We start from the raw sequence: 20,606 nt of genomic DNA on the forward strand, positions 1-20,606 counted from the left end.
TGGCAGCTTTTGCACTAAAATGGCAGAGTTGGATAATTTCAACAGAAATTGTGAGTCTTACAAGTTTAAGTATTAGCTATTTGTCTTTAACAACTGCCCACATCCTAAAGCATTGTCCTCATCTGCTTGGTTGAAACTGGGTTGCTGCAAGGTCTGTGTTCAAGGAAGGTGAAGGCGATAGACATTCAGAACAAGTGACCTTACTAATGCTTCATGACTGCATATACCATGTCATTGGCCTGAAATCTGCCACAGGGCTACACCTAGCTGCAAGACAATTTGAGAAAAGTAGTTCCTAGTTGGATAGCCATCTGCTTAGCTTTAACTCAAAGAATTCAGTCATTAAAAGAAAGAGGGATTGCAAATCACATATCTAACAAAGGAGTATGTAAAACATATAAAGAATTCTCAAAACTCAAGGAATCATTTTTCCTTGTTTCAACAACAAGCAATGTAACTCAAAAATAGACAAAAGTTAAGAACAGATATTTTGCTGGAGAAGATATACAAATGGCAAATAAACATGTCAAAAGATGCTCTATGTCATTAACCATTATGAAAATGCCAAATAAAGCTACAAAGAGCCATTGCTACACACTTATCTGACTAGGAAAACAAAAAATGGTGACAACACCAATTTCTGGTAAGGATGTAAGAAACTGGATCACGCATTCGTTGCACTGAGAATATTCAATAGTAAAACCACTGTGGAAAACAATTTTGCAGGGTGTTATAAATTAATCATGCAACTCTCATACAACCCAGAAATTGCACTACTAGGCAATTCAAGAAATTAATACTTCTATTTGTCAAATACCTGCACACAAATGTTCATGGCCAAAACTTGGGTATTCTTCAACAATGAATGGCTAAAATTGTGGGTTCATACCATGAAACCCCAATCAGCAATAAAAAGCAAGTTACTGAAACATGCAACAATTCAGATGAATCTCAAGGGACTTATGCTTACTTTTTAAAAGCCAATCCTAAAAGGTTATATACTGCATGATTCCACTTATACAACACTCTTGAAATGAAAAACTATAGAAATGGGGAACAGATTGGTGGTTCACAAGCGATATGAATGTGGTTAAGAGGGCAACTCCGGGAATCCTTGTGATGGCAGAATTGCTCTGTACCTAAATACAAGCACACACAACTGATTACAAGTAAAACATGAGGAATCTGTGAAAAGAAAGGAGAAAAGAGGGGATGTTATTGTCCTGGTGCAGGGAAAGGAGAATATTCTTCTCACTTTTAGGCTTCTCTGCCCTGTACTTTTCTTGAAATTTGCTACATGGTGTCAGAATACCGGCATGTGACAGCAAGTATCTCACCCTTCCACCCTCCCAAAAAACGAAAAGACATGAGAACAGTAGCCATTTCTTTGCTGGTTAAATAAGAAATTGTTACTATCCCATAAGAATTCCCCCATGGAAAAGATTAGACAATTACAGATAAACTCATTTTTACCAGTTAGCAAAGTAATAAGCTGAACATTTGAGGGCTTTAACAGAGCAAATAACAATGAAGTTATTTTCTTCTTTGTAAAACTTGGGTGCATGAATCATTTAAATTGCAAGAGGGATTCTTAGAAGAGGCAAACATAAACTCTTTAATCGTCTGAGCTTTCTAAAGCAACAAGAATATCAGAATAATTCATGGTACGAAAGGAATTAAATCCTGGTTGACCAGACTGAGAAAGTGCCTTGTGCTGTTGGAATGTGTGCTGTCAATGGCTAGCCTTGTGATGGCCTTCGTTGCTAGAGCGAGTCATTAAATCACCCAACTGAAGGTTAAGCACATTAATACCAGTTGTTTTCTCTTTAATGTGGGTGTGGCATTAAGGAAGGCAGGAGTTTCTTTCCTAGGCTTCTCACAGGGGATAAACAAGGGTTTTAACTGAGGGGAACAGAGGTGTTACATCCATTTCAGAAGACTGAACACAGCTATTAAATTGGAAGCCCAGGGAGGCACAGGAGGGCTCTGTGGACACTTGAATGGTATTTTATTCTGCTCTGTGGTTTCTTTTCATATGCCGAAGTGCTGTTCACCACACATCAGACTTTGATGTTCCGGAAAAATTCTCTAGGTTAGAAGAGAATTCTCCTGTCTCTTCAACAAGGTTGGATATCCCTGAGTGGACCAGGTAAGAGGATTCCAATTCCAGGACCCAAAAAAGGAGATTATCTTTCTGGCTCCATTTTATTCATGTATTACAAGTATTTATTGATTACAAACTAGGTGGCAGGCTTCATGTGGGATGGCACAAGGACACCCTGATATCTAACATCAAAGATTATCTGACCTTCAAGTAAGTAGGGCCTATGAGAGCCTAGAGATGACTGATGATATGTGGACAGTAGGAGCAGCTTTGGTCTTTGTTTGTGCCCTACATCCTTTGTTACTATGTCATTTTTTAGCATCTTTCACAGAGAAAATGCTACTACGAGGCCAGGCATAGTGGCATACAGTAGCATCTGTAATGTCAGCACTCAGGAGGCTGAGTCAGGAGGATTATGAGTTCAAGGCCAGCCTGGGCTACACAGAGAGACCCTATCTCAAGAAAAAAGGAAAACATCACTTGTGTGAACAACTATTTGTCTAAGTCAGTGGTTTCGATGTTCATTACAATCTTTTTTTTTTTTTTGTGGTGCTGGGGTTTGAACTCAGGGTCTCACACTTGCTAGGCAGGTGCTCTACCACTTGAGCCACTTCACCAGCCGTCAATGTTCATTACAGAACAGAATCACCTGGAAGTCTGTTTAAAAAACAATTTCAGGTTCAGGAGCTCTGGGAGCTTAATTCTCACAAATCCCAGATGATGCTGATTCTGTTTTTGGGGGTCTACATTTTACAAACCACTTACAACCACCTTCCCAAAAATTTCTCCTTTTACTCCTTACCTCACTCTTAGCCATGCACATAAATACAATGTTTGGTGAGGCAGAACTTAGATTTGGTGAGGTCAGAAAGGGAGTATTGTTAGGTCAACACTGATGGGAAGGCCAAATTGGAGCCAAATAACTAAGCAAGTAGGCTTTAAGCAGGCTTTATTGAGAGCGCGCTCTCAGGTGAGGTTCACCGTCCCCAAAGAGCAGGGCTGGAGAAGTCGCGCCCGAGAAATGGCAGCCCAGTTTTTTATAGCCTGGTGAAGTCAAGAGCTTAAGGTATTATGGGGCATCGGGATAGGTCAAGGTTTGGTGGGGAGGAGCTCGGGGTAATATGGATCTGTAGGATAGGTCAGGACCCATTGCCTGCCAGCAGGAGTTGCCGTGGTAACCATGAAGGGAAGGAGGGGATGGAGTGGAAAGTGAGCAGAGTCCCTGATCGCCAAGGGGTGGCTGCCCACCGGCCAAACATCCCAGACACTTTTGTATAGGGGCACAGAATCAGTTCTGGCTACTTCCTGCTGAAAGGGGGCAAAGTTAGGGGCTAGGGATGTCTTGGGCCATTTGACCGGTACAGCCAGACCCCATGGGGAGGAGCTGGTAGTCATGAATCCTGGAGCATCATCTGGTTGAACGTTACCCGAGTTAATTGGCATATGAGTGAAATCGATCTGCCAATCTTTACCAGGCTGGCTACCACGGAGTTGGTGGAGGGATTGGCGGAGATGGAGTCCACTGTGGGAGTTTGCTTGACAGCAAACAGAGCAGGCCTCCTGGACCTGATGGATGGTGGATTGGAGGCCCCTGGGGTGAAACAAGGGTTCCAGGAAGGAGAGAAGGGCCTTGGCTGGGGAGACCCAGTATCCCTTAGAGGCCAGAAAGTTAAGGAGGTTGGCTGTTCCTGTTTTAGAGTCCTGCTGGAAGAGGGAGCACAGAAGGAGGTCATCAACATATTGTAGAAGTGTACTGGGTTTCTGAAATAGGAAATTGGGGTCTATAGGGGTATTGGTTAGGGTCCTTAAGAGAAATGTGGATGGGCGAGTGGTGTGTAGCCACAACCGGGTCTGAGATGTCCCAGACAATGGGGTTGACTGGAAGAGGAAAGGTGGGTGGAGCAGGTCCAGAAGGCAAAGGGGTTAGGTGGCTGGCAGAGGCCAGAAGGAGTGAGTGGGAAGCTAGAGGTCCTGGTAGGTGGAGAGGGATGGTTATGGAGGCCCCAAGCTTTGTTGCAATATTTTGACCTAGAAGTGGGGCATGGCAGGATGGGATGATAAGGAAAGAGTATGGAAATATAATGCCTCTAGCAGAGCAAGGAAGGGGCAGAGTTTTGTATGGGCAGAAGGGAAAGCCCCCAATTCCCATAACAGAGACTGATGAAGGAACTGTTAAACCCGAGTAGGCAGGCAGCAGAAAATAGGTAGTCCCCATGTCCAAGAGGAAGGAGATGGACTTACCCACTACCTGGAGTATGACCCTGGGCTCGGCGAGGGTGATTGGGGTCCCCAAGTCAAGGCGTTGTTAATCTTCTGCCAGTCCAAGAAAGTCAGGGATCTGGATAGCTGGTGGGGCTGACCCTCCACGAGGACCCGTAGGGGGTAAGCCCTGTCCAGGACAATCTGATCCCCATTGACCCACCTGTTTGCATTTTGGGTAGGGTTTAGTTGGAGGTCTCAGGTTGGGGCTCCAGTGGCTTTTTTTGCCACATTTGAAGCAGGCCCCCAGAGGGGCTGATGGGAGGTTTCAGGTTCCTCCTTTGACTCGGGGCTGTAATCCAGCCAGCCTCAGGGCTGTCACCAAGGCTTGGGTTTGGAGGGCCACCTTTTGTTGGAGGTGTTTTTTGGCAGGTTGATTCTGCTGCCTCTTTTCGGGCACTAAAACTTTAAATGCCATTTTCATCAGATTCTGTATAGGGGTTTGAGGGCCATTTTTGGCCTTTTTTAGTTTAGCTCTAATATTTGGTGTGGACTGAGATATAAAATGTTTAGCCAGGATTGGTGTCCCAGCAGAGGAGGTAGGGTCTAATCGGGTATATTGGGTGAGGGCCTCCTGGAGGCAGTTAAGAAAAAGGGTCAGGAGGCTGTGAGGCCTCCACTGTGTAGGTCTTTGGCACATCTCTATGTCAGTGTCCCCGCCTGGGCTGACAACCCAGGGCTGCATGGAGCAGAGGGTTCCCCTTATACATGTTCCCTCCCTGAGTGCTGGGTTCTGAGGAAGCCTCAGAGAGTGGCCCTTCCTGCGTGCATCCCAAATATTTCCCAAGCACCCCCTGATGTTCTCAGGGAGGGGGCAGAAAAAAAGATGTCTCCCTATGGCAGGAGTGGAGCTGGGCCCTGGTGGGGGTAAAGCTTAAGGGTCATCTTAGAGTCTTGCCTAGGATACCACCCTCAGTCACCTAAGACTCAAAATTACTAAATCACAGTGGGGTAGATTAGAGTGGGGTGATCTGGTCAAGGTCAAACTGACAAGTGAGGATGCCAGGGAACCTTAAAGTCATTCCCAAAAGGAGAAAGAGTTGGTAACTGTGACCTGGTCTCACATGAAAGTTTAAAGGCTCCAGGGAGTGGATATTCCTGGCCCAGCAATTGGGAAAGCTATAAATGTGACTTACTTGAAAACAATGAACAAGTAAAGCATAGCAGTGAGACCAAAGACGGAAAAAGGGCCCCAAAACTTAAGGGTTATATGTCCTGAAAGTAACTTCAAACCATTTGTAACTGGAAAAGCAGTGGCCTTGCCAGTCTTCTGTTTTAGACAATCATTCTGACTACAGTGTAAGGAGAGCAGCAAAATTAGAGACTTTAGGATACTTTAGTCATCATCCAGGTGAGATGAACTAAACCTATACACAGAAATAGGGCCAAGGGTTAGGAATACACAGCATTGGTTGTTATCTGCTAACAGCCACAGTTTTTTGTCATTGATGAATGCCAGTGTCTTTGCCATCACTAAGACTTCATCATCACTCCACTGGACCATATGAATATACCATTCTCTTCCTTGTGTAACAACTCTGTTAATGAAGCCAGATTTAAACTTCTTGGTCTGGAATTCAAGGCTCTTTTTAGCTTAGTCCCGTTCCCCATTGCCAGCTTTAACTTCTGCCTTTATCTCCTATGGAGTTGCTTTAAACATCTTTCAAGTCTTTGAAAAGGTAAGGGCTTTATGCACTGTAGCCTCTCACACAGAAAATTGGCAGAATATTCCTGCTTAACTCCCAAGATCCCAGCCCAAATGCTTTTACCCTCATTCCTTCACTTCTCTTCCCTTCCCTCTGCACAAAGATTTCCTAAAACCTGTAAATGTTGCCTTATATGACAAAAATGAACTTTACAGATGTGATCAAGTTAAGGATCTTGAGATAGGGAGATTATCCTAAATTACAGGGGCCCTAAATGTAACACAAAACTTCTTAAAAGAGGGAAACAGAAGGAGATTTGACTACAAAAAGTAGAAATAGGACATAAGCAGGAGCTTGGAGGGAAATAAGGAAGGGGTCATGAGTCAAAGGATGCTCTAGAGGTTAGAAAAGACAAGGAAACGAATTCTCTAGAGCCTCAGGAAGGAACCAGCCTGGCCAACACCTTGTCTTTAACCCAGAAAAACTGATTTCAGGCCTGTGGCTTCACTGCAAAGAGAAAAAAATGTTTTTTTTTAAAGTTACTAAATTAGTGATAATTTATTTCAGTGGCAACAGGAAGCTAATACAAACCCCTTCTGGGGTTACTCACAAGGCCCTTTATGTTTCTATTGAGACCACATTTGCTAATTACTGCTTATAAGTCTGTTTCTATCACTCGACCATGAATTTCTCAAGGGTGGGGATTGTGCCATTTATAATTATATTCTGTTTCCTGCAGAGTGCTTGGTACATAGTAGATTTTCAGCAATTGTCTAAGGAAAGAAACAGAAGGAAAGAATGACTAAAAGTAAGAAAAAGTTTTCATTATGCTTTTTCCCACCATTTTATACCCCCATCATCCTCTTTTCCTACCTTTCTAGAGGGACCTCCAGTGTTTTTTTCTCACCAATAACTATTAAATAACCCCACACACCTAGTACAAGGTACTAGGAACTGACTAGGAATGAGAAGAAATGTGGCCAAAACTTACTATTCCAGGAAACTGGATAATAGAATTAATTACCAAATATCTCCCTGGAGACAAAATTGCTGCCTCCCCCCCCCCGCCCCCCCGACCGTTGGGAACCACTGGTCTTGAGGAATGCCTCCTTTAGGACACAGACATCAGTCCACAATAGAACCTGTGTAAGCACTTATATACATCCACATGGTTGCTAGATGTGGTGCTCCTAGCATGGTTGCTTCTGGTGGGATTTGGCAGCCCAGTTCCCATTTCCCAAGTCCATCATAGGCTGACCATTTAACCAAGCCACTCCTCCCAAAAGTTACTGAACAAATGTTTCCTGCAATAAAATTTAAGGGCACATTCTCTACTGTACTCAAATATTTCTTAAGTCTCCATCAGCAGTGAATTGATTAAAGCACTTTTCAAGGTAGGCCCCCTCTGGCATGGTCAATTGCACCTGCTACTTGCTGAATCTTCCTAGTTTGTGTCTTAGAAGCTGACTTCCTCTGCCCCATTCTTGAGGCAACTCACTGCAGGTGTAGATGTAAGTGTTTTCATCCTGAGCTGAATTCAGAGCAAGATTCAGAATGACAAACATAGAAAAGTCTGCCAGGCACACTGCGCCCATTGCTGGACATAGCAGTGAGAAGTCCTACACTGAGTATGCTCAGGTATTATCTATTCTACACAGGTTAACATGGAAACATTGGGGCATTCTTTTGGCACTGGCTTGATTTAAGGTGTAACAGGTCCAAATGAAGCAATTTATGGGATTAGAAAAGGAACAGATCCCTGAGCATTTGGTTGGAATGAGCCTGCAGATAGGAAAGCTATATAGAAATGTGGTAAATGAGAACAGAGTGTATAACCAAATGGAATTAGAGAGCTTCCTAGACCAGCTGTGGTCAGCTGAACAGTAGCCAAAGACATTAGGAAACTGAGGACCTACCTCCGAATTTAGAAGCTGATGCAGAGAATGTGAGATGTTTTGCAGGTCAGAAGTGACTCCCATAAAATGTCTGACAGTTACCACAGCCTCCAGAGGCACACAGATCTCCATTCTCCATAAATACTCAGCAGACAGGCAACTCTATTCTTCTCTTACATTCTTCCTTTAACTTCTCCTGACTGTAAAGGTGTTCAATAACTGTTAGTGGATGCATTTTTAATCAAACAATGACACAAACATGAGAGTAATTATTCAACAGCTGAAGAAACTGAGGCTCAGTTTTGTTTGCAAACAAGGACAAAGTCAGGACTCAACTCTAACTCTAGCTTACGGCTCTAAGTCTATTTTTCCACTCTGTCTAAACTAGTGAGAATCATGTGTGCTACAGCAATATTTTGGTTCTTTTAAATTATACCATCCTAAATCATTTTACTGGTGCTGATAGTAAGTAATAAAATGAACACAATTTGCTTTACTTTTTTTTTTCTTTTCTCTAAGGAGAAGCTAAAGTCATGGGTTAAGAAGAAATTAGGTAATAGAATACTGAATGATCAAACGCTGGATTTCCCTAGGCAACTTACTAATTTTTAAAACCAGGTCAAAAAAGCTATGCTTTAATTTAAAGAGCTTTGGGGAAACACTGGCATAAGTGTGGTCAAATGAGGCAAAGCCAATGATACTCTGTGTGAACAGCGACAGGGGCACTGGGGGAGGAGAATGGCCAACTTAAAGATGTGAAGTTGATCCCACTTCTGCCACTCCCGTACCATGTGACCTGGGACAAGTCCCTATCTTTCTTAATCTATTTCCTTACTTTTGAAACTGAGCTAACAACATTCATTTCACAGGGTTGTAGTGAGGATTATATTTTAAAAAATACTGAGAACTTTTAGTTTCTTGTCTGGTATGGAAGGGACTTTGTTGGAAATCATCAATCCATCCTAAAAAACAAGTGAAAGCTGGGTTAACTTGAAAAATTGACAACTTTTGGATTTATCAGAGAAGTAAAGTCATGAGGCAAACCACCTCCCTCAAAATTGAAGAGATAGATTTCAAATTCAGAAAATTAGAACAGACACCTACAAGTAGAAACCTCCCTGGGAGCCAGTGATGGGATAGGGAAACCAGAACTGTAACTGATGAATTTCTAGAAAATCAGTGTACACAAGTGTGAGAGATAAAAACTGCAGAGGTGGAATGGGATCCATTCATACTGAAACGCTGGCTGTTGTGATTTTTACCTCTAAGATCTCTACCATATTGACCTTATAGAAATCAGAGGTAAAATAACCACATGCTTACATCAAGGAGAAGGGGAAAATAGTCATTTTGAAATGTGCCAGAGAAAATGTTCTTCTTAAAGGGACCTGCCCTCAAAAGAAGCTATTTTACCAGAGCGCAATCTGATAGATTTTAAATATAGCCCATATGACCTGGAGGAATTGAAATACCTAACTCCAGATATCCTGTACCACATATGGAGGGTGGAAACTAAGTATCACTTGTGAATTTCATAGTCCAGGGGCACAAGCTCACTGAAAGACTAAGACCCAATTATAGTCTACAGAATGGTTCCCCACATCTTACCACTGCATTACTAAGGGCTTACTTACTGCAGTCTCTTTGACCCTGTTCCAGTTCTTCACATTCAGCTATCATGGGAAAATCACCAAGTATACTTTAAGAAAAAATGCTTAGTGTGAAGACACTGTAAAAGCATCAGAGCTAGAGTCAGATATGGGAGAAATGTTGGACTTTTCAGACCAGGAATTTTTTGGAAAAATTATGATAAATATGCTAAGAGTTATAATGGAAAAAAGTAGAAAGAATGTGAGAATATATAGGTAATGGAAGAATAAAGGTGAAACTCTCTTAGAAGGAGTAAAAAAAGAAATTCTAAGAAAAATAAAGAATGTTTTTGATGGGCTTATTATTAGACTGGACACAACCAAGGAAAGAATCTCTGAGCTTGCAAACACAGCAATAGAAACTCTTAAAACGGAAAAGCAAAGAGAAAAAAAACTGAAAAAATGAAACAGAATATTCAAGAACTGTGAATCAACTACAACATGTGTAACCTATGTGTTACAGAAATGCCAGAAAGAGAAGCAAAAGAGAAAGAAACAGATGCAATATTTGAAGAAATAATGGCAAATAATTTCCCCCAAATTAATGTCAGACAACAAACTACAGATCCCAAATTCCACCATAATAAATCTGTGGAAAATTGAACATAAAGGAAAAATCTTGAAAGAAGCTGGAGGGTGTGGGAGGTGGAAAACATCTACTGATAGGAATTACATCTGACTCCTCTTTAGAAACCATGAAAGCAAGAAAAGAATAGAGTAAAATATTTGAAGTGCCTAGAGAAAAAAATACCACTAATGTAGAATTCTTTATCTTAAGGAATTATCTTTTCAAAATGACAGAAAAATAAAAACTTTATTGATAGAACAAAGATTGAGGAAATTTGTGGCCAGTACACCTGCCTTGTAAGAAATGCTAAAAGATGTTTTCAGACAGAAAGAAAATGAAATAGATCAGAAACTTGGATCTACATTTAAAAAAGGAAGACTATTAGAAAAGGAATAAGTGGGAATAAAATAAAAACATTTTTCTTATTCCAATTTATGTAACAGACAACAGGTTGTTCAAAACAATAATGATCTCTGTTTCTGTGGCTCTTCATTTCTGAAAGTTCCATGTCATATAAAATGCATATCAAATAAACTTGCAAGCTTCTCTCTTAAAAATAATAATAGCAACAATGTATTTCATGATTATAGTTTACGTATAAGTGAAATGCAAGATAGCAATGACACAAAGGGTGAGAGGAAAGAATTAGCAATATATTATTATAACACACTTGCCTAATCTGTGAAGCAGTATAGTGTTATTTGAAAGTGGAATTGGATTAGTTGTAAACATATATTTCAAATTATAGGACAGCAAAATAAACTTTAAAAGGAAATATGATTGCTATGCTAGGAAGAAAGGAAAACAGTCATATAAAATGCTTAGTTGAAATCACAAATGGCAGAAAAAGAATGAAAAACAAAAAATGGGAACAAAGAAGAAGGGCAAAGAGTAGAAAACATTTACAAGTATGATAAATGTTAACCGAACTATAATAATGTCACTTCAAACATCGATGATCTAAATATACCAATTAAAAGATAGATTGCCAGAATGGATTTTTAAAAAATCAAGATTCAATTATATGTTATCTTTAAGAATTCTAATTTAAGTCATTCTCATTCTCTCTCAAGATGACCTGCTTTCCGTCTATTGAAAGTATATTCTTCTCCTAATAAACTTTACTATCACTTTTACTACAACAAAAGAACACCACTTTAAATATAATGGCACATATAAATTAAAAATAAAGAAATGGAAGCTGGTTGTAGTGGCGCATGCTTCTAATCCCAGCAGTCAGGGTACTGAGGCAGGAAGACCCTAAGTTCCAAGTGAGATTGGTCTATATAGCAAATTCCAGGCCAGCCTGGGCTATGTATCAAGACTCTGTCTCCAAAAAAAAGCAATGGAGACAAATATACCATGCTAACAGCAAGCAAAAGAGAGCTGGAATAATTATATTATTTTTAGACAGAGCAGCCTTCAGATTAAGACAAGTTATCAGGAATAAAGAGATGTATTACATAATGATAAAAAAAATCATTTCCTCAAGAGACATAACAAACTCTCATGTATGTGTACCTAATGACAGACTGTCAAAATGCACAAGGCAGAAACTGAGAGAACTACAAGGAGAAATCGATGAATTTGCTATTGTAGTTTCTAACCCCTCTATCAGAAATAAAAAGGTATATCAAGCAGAAAATCAGTAAGAACGTGGCTGAACTCAACAGTACAATTAATCAACTAGACACAATTGACTGCTACAGACTACTTCATTTAATAGCAGCAGAATATACATTCTTCTCAGGATTACATGGTACATATGCCAAGACATAATACTCTGAGTAATAGAACACATGCTAACAAATTTGAAAGAATGCAAACCGTACAATATTTCTCTCAGATCACAGCTGAATTAAACTAGAACTCTCAATGACAGAAAAATAGTTGGAAAATTCCAAGATACTTAAAGTTAAACAATATACTTCTAAATAACACATGGGTCAAAGAGAAATTTTAAAATATTTTGAAATAAATGAATACAACTTATCAAATTGGATGCAGCAAAAAATAGTGCTTAGAAGTAAATTCATGGAATTTACAGCATATATTAGAAAAATCAGAAATCAAAAATATTATCTTTCACTTAAGGAAACTAGAAGGAGGAAAGTAAATTAAAGCCAAAGTAAGAAGAACAAATAACAAAAATTAGAGCTAAATTTTAATGAAGTTGAAAATAAGAAATTAATACAGAAGATCAGTGAAATTAAAAGCTGGTTCTTGGAAAAGATTACTAAAAATGATAAACCTCTAGCCAGGCTAACTAAGGAAAAGACAATTTACTAATATCAGAAATGAAAGAGGATATATAACTGAAGATCCAATGGATATTGAGAGAATAATAAAGTAATACAGTGCTGTGAAAAATTCTGTGTCCACAAATTCAATAACCTACATGGAATAGACCAATATTTTGAAAGAAATAATCTCCAAAAACTCATATAAGAAGAAATAACCTGAGTACGCATGCATCTATTTAGGAAATGGAGCCAAAGCAGGGGTGGTGGCTCATGAGTATAATCCTAGCTACTTGGGAGGTGGCAATCAAGAGGACTGAAGTTCAAGAAAAGCACAGGCAAAAAGTTCATGAGGCCTCCATTTCAACCAATGGGTGTGGTGGTGTGCACTTATCATCCCAGCTATGTGAGAAGCATAAACAAGAAGGTTAAAGTCCAGACCATCCTCAGTATAAGACTCTATCTCAAAAATAACCAAAGTAAAAATGGCTGTGGGTGTGGCTCAGAAGGAAGAGCACCTGCCTAGCAAGTATAAGACCCTGGGTTCAAACTCCTCTAACACACACACACAAAACCAGAAACGGATCCAATGATGAATACCCTTCTAGAAGTGATAACATAGATAGGTTCATTGGTGAATGCTACCAAACAAAGCAAATATTTAAGAAACAAATTTTGCCAATTCTCTAAATTATCTGCTAGAATACAGAAACAGAGGGAACACTTTCTAGCTCATCCTATGAGTCCAGCATTATCCTAATCTTAAAACCTAACAATGACAGTGCAAGAAAACCAAGGACTAACATCTCTCATGAAAATAGATGAAAAAAATCATCAACAAAATATTAGCAAATTGAATCAGGCAATGTATAAAAAGAATTATACAACAAAACCAAGTCAGAATTATTTCAAGGATACAAAGCTATTTCAACATTTGAAAATCATTTAATGTAATCAATCACATCAGTAGGCTACAGGAGAAAAAAATCATGATCATATCAATAGTTGCAGAAACAGCATTTGGCAAAAGTCCAATACCCATTCATGATTTTGAAAAAACCATTCAGAAAACTAAGAATAGAGGGGAACTTGATAAAGAATGTCCACAGAAAACCTATGGCTAACATCATGCATGGTGAAACACTAGAAACTTTCCTACTAAGATCAGGAATAAGCCAACATGCCTCCTCTAAACACTCCACTTTAGTATTGTTCTGGAAATCCAAGCTAATACAGTAAGACAAGAAAACTTAATAAATACATACTGAGAAGGAAGAAATAAAACTGTCTTTATTTGTAGATGGCATGATTGTCTATGTAGAAAAATCTAAAGAAATATATCCCCAAAAGTTCCAGAACTAATAAATGATTGTAGCCAAGTTGCAGGTTACAAAGTTAATATAAAAAAATCAATCATTTCTCTATATGCCATCAATAAACAAATGGAAGTTGAAATTAAAAACACACTACCATTTATATTAGCCCCCCTCTAAAATTAAATATTTATGCATAAATCTAACAAAATATGTTCAAAATCAATATTAGAAAAACAAAACTGATGATAGAAATCAAAGAAGAGCTAAATAAATGGAAACTAAGTAAATTCTATGTTTATGGTGAGGAAGACTCAGTATCAAAAAGTCAATTCTTCCCAAATTGATCTATAGATTCAACACAATCCTAAACAAAATAAGAGCAAGTTATTTTGTGACTATAAACAAACATTCTAAACTGTATAAAGAGATGCAAAAAGATTCAGAATAGCCAATACTGAAGAAGATGAACAGAGGACTGACACTACCAGGCATCAAAACTAACCACCAAGCTCCAGTAATAAAGACAATATTATTGGTCTAAGAGTAGGCAAATAGGTCAATGGAACAGAATATACAGTCATAAATTGTCACAAATAAATATAGTCAACTGATAGTTGACAAAGTATCAAAAGCAATGCAATAAAAAGATAATCTTTTCAATAAATGATGCAGGAAAAATTAGATATCCACATGCAAATTACAAAAAACATCTTGACACAGAACTTATATCACTTACAAAACTGCTTTTTAAAAAATTTAGCTTAAAATGGATCATTGGCATGAATGTAAAATGCACAACTATAAAACCCTTAGAAAATAACATGGGAGCAAAATCTAGATTAGCTTAGATATGACAATAATTTTTTAAATATACCACCTGAGGCATGGTCCTTGAAGGAAATAATTAACAAGCCAGACTTCATTAAAATTAAAAGCTTGTTCTCTGCAAAAGACATTGTCAAGAGAATAAAAAGACAAGCCACAGACTTACTAGAGATTTATCTGATAAAAGGCTATTATCCAAAAGATACACACACCAAAAAAATCTCTTAAAGCTCAATAATGAGAAAATCACCAATCTGATTGAAACAAAAGACCTGAACACACATCTCACCAAAGAGATACCCATGGCAAATAAGCCCAAGGAAAGATGCTTAGCATCGTGTAAGGGAGGGTTGAAGATTAAAACAATGAGAAATGTCCTATTAGAAGGACCAAAATAAACACTGACAACACTAAATGACGATAAGGATATGCAGCAAGAGGAAATTTAATCCATTGCTATGGGGATGCAAAATTAAGCAGACTTTTACTATGTGATTCAACAGTCATGCTCACTGATACTTACACAAATTAGTTAAAAATGTATGTCCACACACAAACCCCAGCAAACAGATGTCTATATTAGCTTTATTTATGATTGTTGAAACTTGAAACTGACTGAGAAAACCTTCACTAGGTTAATAGATAAATTATGTTGCCTCAGACAATGGAATATTCAGTGCTAAAAAGAAATGAGCTATCAAGCTATAAAAAGACACAGAAGAAATTTAAATGCATATTGCTAAGTGAAAGAAGCCAATCTGGAATGGCTGCATGCTGGATGATTCCAGCTATGTGACATTCTGGAGAAAGCAAAACTGTGGAGACAGCAAAAGAATCAATGGTTTCAAGGGGTTAGGGAAAAGGTAAGGATGGATAGAAAAAGTAAAACTTCTGTAAGATATTATAATGATGGACACATGTCATACTTTCATCAAACCCATAGTGTACACAATGCCAAGAGTGAACCCCAACATAAACTATGGACTTTAGGTAAATGTTGTATCAATGCAGGTCCATGATTTTAACAAATGTACCACTTAGGTGACCAATGTTGATAGTGGTGAAGGCTGTGCATATATAGGGCAAGAGGTATATAGACTCTGTATCTTCACCACTGTGAACCTAAAACTGCAATAAAAGTAAACTCTGACTTAAAATAATAATAATAAAGCCAACATTCATGAAGCAGTTTCTTTATGCCAAGCACTGCCCTTGGGAATTTAATAATAATCATTGACAGCATTTAATGAGTCTTTACTAAGTGTCAAACTATGCTTAACACTTTATGCACATATCTCATGTATTCTCCAAAATTCCAGAAGGTGGATCTTTCTTTCCTTATTTATTTCACAAATTAATCGCACACTTGAAGGTATTAAGTGACTACTAGTCCAAGGTTATAGTGCTGGTAAATGCCTGGGCTGAGATTCAAACCCCTGCTTTTAACTTCTACTCAGAAGACTTCCAGAAACCCGACTTATAGCAAGAAGCCAGAGCACAATAAAAGTTTCCTTCTTTCTGTCCTTTCTCCTTCCCTCCCCTCCTTAATTTCACTCTTCTTTTCCTCCTTCTTCCTTCCTTCCACTTCTGAACCATAGGTTTTAGAATGGCAGGTTAAAGTGAGATTCTCTGAACCAAGCATGACTTGGCAAGTTTGAAAATCTTTAAAAAATGGATCCAAAGATCTGAAAAGCCTCACGCAGAGCAAAGACAGCTAGAACAACCCTAGTGAGAGATATCACTTCTGTTATGAGAAGAACTAAGCCTTCAGACAGGAATTGGCTTCAACGATAAGAGGTAGATGTGCTTTCTGTTCCAATTCTTCATGCCAGTCAAGAACACTTCATCTGTGGTCTAGTAGGTCTAGCTGGCCAGGTTCTCAGCTATCAATTGGACCACACAAGTGTAGCCATGGTTGCCTGGCTATACTGTTGGCTCCTTTGTAGCAGTATCAGGCACAGCTTTTCTCTCTAGAGAAAAAGCATTTCTAAATGTTCATGCCAAGACTGTTGGTTCTCTAAGACCAGTTAAATCAACTAGTTAATCAGTTATATTAATGGTGTTTTGAATGCCTGAAAGGAACCTGAGGCATATAAAAGTATCTCATACACGCACACACACATATGCACACACGCAGGCATACATACACACACATGCCTCAAAGGGACTTTTCAGCAGTTGGGATATTTTCTAGAGTTTCTAATGGGCAAGACGGGTTATCAACTGCCCCAAAACTCCATGGCTACTACACAGTTAGGAAGAGAAGATTGTAACCCAAAGCAAAGTATGGATGCTGTTCAGAGGCAGAGGAAGGACATTGGATGCTCCCTAACAAACAGCAAACTGAGGGTCCCTGGATTCACTGGGCCACTCCATCAGTTAGGCCATTAGGGAAAAGAGAAACAGATGTGCTGATAATTTCTATATGTCAAGTACATTGATACATATTACCACATTTCATTCTCCATACAACCTTGTAATTTGGCTTTGATTTCATAATTCGGTAGACAACACAAGGTCAAAGAATGTAAACAACTTGTTTAAATTTATTTAATCAGTAGGTTCTAAAGCCTAGATCTGAAACCAAAATTATCTGCCTTCAAAGTTCTTGCTCATTTTACTTCAGTTTTGTCTCCCTCAAAAGGCAATGAACCTTTCTCTTGGATAATGGGACTCAGTAGTGAGTGAACAGGAATAGAGGAGCAAATTCTAAGAAATGATTATTGTGATTCAGCAATAAGAAAAAAGGCAAAGAAGTGTAATAACACTGGTGGTAAAATTGTCATATCGAAACTCCTATTGGTCCATTATAATGGAAATTTATCTGTGATTATGCTATCCAAAATAAAATTTACATTTTCTACATCATTTGTGACCAAATGTAGTCATGTAATTTTAGATCAATGAGATATAAACAGGGTACCAAGTGGAAATGCCCAAACACCAATGACAGCTTTCATGTACCCTTTCCCTCTCTTCATTCCTTTCTACATCTTGCAGAATGGTTGGAGGACACATGGACTATAGTTGGAGTAGTCATTTTGGACCGTGCAATAATGTAGAAAGTGAAAAGCACCTGCTAAGTAAAGCAATAAAAGAAGCCTGAGTCCCAAGACCTCAGCAAGCAAAGCCCCCAGCCATCTTTTGGAATTTTACCTGAGGAATAGAAATCTGCCTTATTCAAGGAAATATAATTTGGTTCCTGTGACTTGCTGCCAAATCTGATCATAACTGTTACATTAATTGCATAAATTTAGGTGAACTTTTGAAGCACTCTGAAACTCAGGCTTTCTGCCCTGTAAAATGGGCATAATAATGCCCAATAAAACCTATTTTCTTTGGTTGTTGCATACAATGATTTTGGTAGCAGATTAGTAGTCCTAATAAAATGGGCAATTAATAAGTAATACTTACAAGGATTATTTATCATGAGTTCCCTTCCTAAAAAATCAGTTTTTGATTTCCTAAGTGTCTGGCAATGAGAAGAGAATATCCTGAAGTGTGAGGTGGCTGCTGGAACACATATTTCTTCCTATAGTCCTTTGGATCTCAGCTCCAATGGTGTTGTGATTTGGATGTAAAATGTTCCCCAGAGACTCATGTATTGAAGAGTTGGTCCTTCCTCAGTGCAGCAATGTTCAGAAATGAGGCTTTGAAAGGTGATTGGATCACAAGGGTCACTGACCTCATCAATGGATTCATTCATTAATGAATTCACAGCTGAATGGGCTATTAGGAAATTGGACCTAATTGGAGGAAATAGGTCACAGGTGTGGCTTTGAAGGGTGTTTTTTTCTTTTCTTTTTCTTTCTGTCTTTCTTTCTTTCTTTCTTTTAGAGCTATTTTGGATTATTTTCTTTCTTTCTTTCTTTTCTTTTTGGCAGTACTGGGGTTTGAACTCAGGGCTTTGTGCTTGCTAGGAAGGTGCTCTATCATTTGAGCAACACTCCCATCCCTGAAGGTTGCTTTTTATTCTCAGTCTTCTCTGTCCTCCTGTTTCCTGGCTGCCATGTGGTAAGCATCTTTCCTCCATCATGCCTTTCCACCATGTTTTTTCTTTTCTATCAGCCTAAAAGCAATGGAGTCAGATGAATCATGGACTGGAACCATGAGCCAAAATAAATCTTTCCTCTTTTAAATTGTTTTTATTAGATACTTCATTGCAGCCATGAAAAGCTGGCTAACACAAATGACTACATCAGGAGAGGAACCCTCTTTTCATCTCGTTCCTTTCTTTAACACTCCTCGATGACTTTCCAGCCTATCTCCCTGAGAAAATTGAAGCCATCAGAGGAGCATGTCCGCACTCTTCCACCTTTGCATCTGCCTGTCTATCTATAATTATGCCAGTGCTGTTAGATGGATGAGTAGTCTGCCCTGCTACCCAACTTCAGCCTCTTCTCCAGATCCTATGTCCCTTCATCCACTCAAGAGAATGACCTCTCTCTCTCTTGCTTACCTATATTTTCCCTCTACTTCCTCATTATCATCAGCACCTGAGCATGTTATCCAATTTTTAAAAAATCTTTTGACCACACATATTCTTCCAGATATTTCCTCCCTTCTTTGCTCTTCTTCAAAACTCCTGCAGGGTCTATATTTACTACAATTTCCAAAGTCTCTCCTTCCATCTTTTGTTGAGATTCTTCAATTCAGATGTTACTCACATGGCATAGAAACTAGACCTCAAATAATTGAATCCAATGGTCAATTATCCATTCTCTCCTTACTCGTTACAGGACCCATCAGCAACATTTGACACAGACAGAAAACCCTTTACCTAGAAACACCATCTTAGAACTTTGTCCTCTCCGGACTTTCCTCCTGCACCTGCAACTCACTCTCAACTTCCCTCTCCAGTTGCCCTTTTTTCAACTTGATCTCCAACTATGGAATTCCTCAGAACTCTCCCCTCAGTTCTTTATTTTTTGGGAGGTGTCTCACAATACAGCCCAGGCTGGCTTCATACTCTCAATGTACCCCAAGACACACTTGAGATCGTCCTGCTTCCACCTCCCAAGTGCAGAGATTACAGGCATATACTACCCATACCTAGCTTCCTCAGCTCTTTCTAGTCCATATCTGAATCCACTTCCATTGAGAGAGAACTCATCCAATCTCCTTGTTAAGAAAATAGTCAGAAATTGTTTATACATATACAGACAACTCCCATAGTTATAACTACCTTCTCCATTTCCTCCTACCTCCCTTACTTCTCTAATCTCCACTCACATGTTCTGTGAGGCTCCTGAATGAGACTTACGTGACCTTATTTAAAGATGTAACCTATTCTTGCCTTTGCAGTTCACTCCTTTTCCTCCTCCCCTACTTTATAGTCCTTCATATTTTTTGCATTTTCTAATATAAGGTATATTTATCTTGTGTTTCCTAATACAGGAATGTAGGCCTTATGAGAACAGGGATTATTGTCTATTCTGTAATACCATATTCTCAGTACTTAGAATAGTGTAAGGCACATATTGATTGCTCAACAAATGATGTGAAAAAATGAATGAATGAACGAATGTTCTTACAGAAGATATAACACTAGGAAGTATAAAATCCTACTTGGAAAAATTCATTTTTATACAAAATTGGTGGATCTAGCTACTATCTGTTTATTCTTCCCTCCAAAATGGGTCTCATACCTCCCAGTTGTATTGTTCTTTCCACTTTTAAGACAGCAGCATGGATATTCCCTACAGAATCCTGTGAGTCAATATCTGGGTTCCACAAGAGTCAAGGAGAATCCCTATTTGCAGACGACATGATCCTATACCTTAAAGACCCAAAAAACTCTACTCAGAAGCTTCTAGACATCATCAATAGCTATAGCAAGGTAGCAGGATATAAAATCAACATAGAAAAATCGTTAGCATTTCTATACACTAACAATGAACAAACGGAAAAAGAATGTATGAAAACAATTTCATTTACAATAGCCTCAAAAAAAATCAAATACCTAGGTGTAAACCTAACAAAAGATGTGAATGACCTCTACAAGAAAAACTATAAACTTCTGAAGAAAGAGATTGAGGAAGACTATAGAAAGTGGAGAGATCTCCCATGCTCATGGATTGGTAGAATCAACATAGTAAAAATGT

At 38.7% G+C, this 20,606-nt stretch overlaps 1 protein-coding gene across 3 annotated transcripts in view; it reads right to left on the minus strand.

Moving 5' to 3' along the window:
- Nucleotides 1–20,606, minus strand: part of LOC109701800 (flavin-containing monooxygenase 5-like) — a 363,647-nt gene that overhangs the window by 243,698 nt on the left and 99,343 nt on the right. Inside the window, exon 2 of one of the 3 annotated variants that reach the window (XM_074047597.1) lies at nt 7,926–8,104. The exons of the other annotated variants lie outside the window; for them this stretch is intronic. The gene's annotated coding sequence lies outside the window, so the exon portion shown is untranslated. The remainder of the gene's footprint in view (nt 1–7,925; nt 8,105–20,606) is intronic. 3 annotated transcript variants of the gene reach the window in all.

The sequence above is a fragment of the Castor canadensis genome, chromosome 11 (genome assembly GCF_047511655.1).
Source record: "Castor canadensis chromosome 11, mCasCan1.hap1v2, whole genome shotgun sequence".
Classification (NCBI taxonomy): Eukaryota; Metazoa; Chordata; class Mammalia; order Rodentia; family Castoridae; genus Castor; species Castor canadensis.